Here is a 3,361-nt window from a genome sequence, read left to right as displayed (position 1 = left end):
ATTCAGAACCGAACATAGAGCATCACACAAGAAACTGAGTACAAACAGAGTACAGTAATTCCAGTATATGGGTCAATACAGTGACAACATGTCATCAGTCACACTCACATGCTTGTCCTTTTAATTCTGAGGTCGCTTAGGGTGTCTCAATATTTCACATTACTGCCAAACAAAATGCCACTGAAAAACAACCCTGATATCTTACGGCGTTACAAGCATATCCATCAACCATCAAGCAATGTAACGCCACCTTGACTGCTGAACGTACAGCATCTATATAATAAATATGCCATTATGCACAATTGCTTAGACATGCACATACATTACAGTCTATACACAGTTGCTTAGATTTGCACATACAGTCTCCAAACACTATATAAGCCTTGCACATTGTGTTACATATGCATATACTGACAACACTGGTCATGCACATTTGTGTATGTCTCTTTTTTAATCTCAGCAGTTAAATAACCATAGAGAGAAATATAAATGTATTTATTTGTTCTGATTTTGTTCTTATTTTTTATTTTAATCTTGGCAGACAGTATTGTTATTAATCTGTAAGAGAGAATATTTATTAGTTTATTGTTATTAAACTCTGCAAATCTGTTAACCTGTTTTCTGAGAAAATCAATGATCTCACATGTGTCTCCTACAGAGTATCAGCGGAGATCTCAACAATGTCTCAAACTGTGCTCAGATTGGCCGAAACTATCAGAAATCTGAGATTTCAATATGAACTCCAATATTTCTCATTGCGTTCTCACAAGATCAAATGATCTGAGCTGCTGTTCACATTTTCTAGCTTTATCCTTACTGTATGACAACTATTGTCTCTTTTGTGTATTTTATTACTCCTAAGGAACTTTAGGAGTACACTTGAAACTAGACATTAGTGTTCAGTTTCATGCTATCATTAGCACAGCGCAACGTCTTAATATTAGTCTCATTCTTTTTAAAGTTATAGTCAATATTCAATATTATTTCAGATTTAAACATAAATTAATCAAGTAAACAACAACATTCCTTGATAACCAGACAAAATTCCACGTGTTCATTTAGCTACTGTAGTAGTAGTTCACTTGACACCATATGCCAAGAAATGCACAATATAATATGTTAAGAATTTGACAAATTTAACTGATTTTTACTACAGTAAACTGTGGTAATGTGGTTGTAGTCATCACTTATTAAAAAATGAAAAAGAAAATAAAACAACAGAAATATTCTGAAACATTTTTACACAGTTTGAATATCCAATACTCTACTACATTATTAATACTACTATATTGTTAATATAGTAATACTACTCTATTATTAATTAACAGTTAAACATCTGTAGTAACTATGATATTTTACTCAGTGTTATTTCAGTATTATTTATATACACCATTATAATATAATTGATTTAATGTAATGAATATAATTATTAATATATTAATGTATTTTCATTAATATAAATTACATTTTGAATAAGCTTTTATTTTTATATTTTCAGTTTTACTTTTCATTTTAGTTTAAGTTTTAGTAATTTTGTTATGTGCTTTTTGTATTTTTTTTTAAGATTTCTATTTATTATTTATAATAAGTTTAAGTTTAATGTTTTCCATATATACATATATTTATTGTCCTCATTTGTAAGTCGCTTTGGATAAAAGCGTCTGCTAAATGACTAAATGTAATATATATATATATATATATGGAAAACATTAAACTTAAACTTATTATAAATAATAAATAGAAATCTTGTGTGTGTATGTATATATATATTAGTGCTGTCAAATGATTAAACGCGATTAATCGCATACAAAATAAAAGTTTTTGTTTTCATAAAATATGTATGTGTTCTTTATATATTTATTATGTATATATAAATACACACATATATATATGTGTGTGTGTGTGTGTGTGTGAATAGTTTCAACTCTATTTCAATAAATGAAAACTATTTTATTTTAATATATTTACTTAATAACAACACTGAGTGAAGTTACCCAAGAGATTTGTATGATATAATTCCTTCTACAGGTATGAAGATGAGATTACCAACAGAAACACAGCTGAAAATGAGTTTGTTCTTCTGAAGAAGGTAGGACAAATCCAGTTGCAGAAGATAAATAGCATCAGATGACGAAATAATGACAATATGCCAAGGATCTGCCAAGCAAACATGTATACTGTACTGTACACTCTAAAAATGCTGGGTTGTTTCAACCCAAAGTTGGGTCAAATATGCACTAACCCAACTGTTGGGTTAAAAAGCTCATTTAAAAATGCAACCAAAATTGAACCCAACAGTTGGGTTAGTCCATATGTGACCCAACATTAGGTTGAAACAACCCAGCATTTTTTAGAGTGTATACTGTCCTGACAGGATGTGGATACTTCATACTTGTGTTAAAATGCCTTGGAAGATAAAATAGCAGCAATCCTGGACGACCTGAACTTTTTCTAGAGCTTCTTTGAACAGGTAATGCAAACTCATGCATGAATGAAATGTCCTGAGATTAATCGGAGGACTTTACTTTACCTCTCTTTCTCTGTAGGAGCTGCGTGAGCTGCAGGCTGATGTGAAGGACACGTCTGGTGTGGTGCAGATGAACAACAGCAGGCAGCTGAAAATGGAGAAGATCCTGGCTGATGTGAAGAGCCAGTATGAGGAGGTTTCAGCATACAGTCGAAAGGAAGCGGAGGCCTGGTAAAAAAACAAGGTGAAGATCACATCTCTGACTAATTGAGACAATGTTGAGATCTCTTCTGAAACACTAAAGGAGAAACTTGAGATTATAGAGGCCTTTTCTCAAGATATATATCCCAAACCTTCAGCACTTCACTTAATCTCTGTGAAGAACAATTGAGATCTTGAGACCTCATTCGTTATTTCCTGCAGGTTCTCATGTTTTTAAGTAATCACAGACTTTAGACTTTTGAAACCAAACAGCATATTATATATGGGTGCATTAATTTCTAAGTAGCTGACATGAAATTTCAAGTGGTTTAACATAGGGTTTTCAATGCCACGGACTTCCAAAAATGAACATCCGTGTGCAAGGGACGCCATCTAAAATTTAAAAGGCAACTATATATTTTCATGTATCATGTAAATATATGTATTTTAAAAAATGTCTAAAAATATTTAGAGAATATTTAGATGCACTGTTATTTATTTATTATAAGCAAATATTTGTTATTTATTTTAATAAAAATACATTTTTAATCAAATATTTATTTATTTCATTTAATCTTACATTTATTATTATAATTTTTTTATTTTTTATTTTCTGCACTGCTTTTCTCCAAACTTCCACAAACCCCCTAGACCCCAGTTTGAAAACCCCTGGTTTTGTGACATGCCATAATT

At 31.0% G+C, this 3,361-nt stretch overlaps 1 pseudogene; it reads left to right on the top strand.

Moving 5' to 3' along the window:
- The window catches only part of LOC107584905 (keratin, type II cytoskeletal cochleal-like), a 5,942-nt pseudogene extending 3,204 nt beyond the window's left edge, over positions 1-2,738 (top strand).
- The last annotated feature ends 623 nt before the right edge of the window (positions 2,739-3,361 follow it).

This window comes from Sinocyclocheilus grahami, unplaced genomic scaffold (assembly GCF_001515645.1).
Source record: "Sinocyclocheilus grahami isolate Dianchi unplaced genomic scaffold, SAMN03320097.WGS_v1.1 scaffold64.1, whole genome shotgun sequence".
Classification (NCBI taxonomy): Eukaryota; Metazoa; Chordata; class Actinopteri; order Cypriniformes; family Cyprinidae; genus Sinocyclocheilus; species Sinocyclocheilus grahami.
This window is presented reverse-complemented; position numbering and strand designations above follow the sequence as displayed.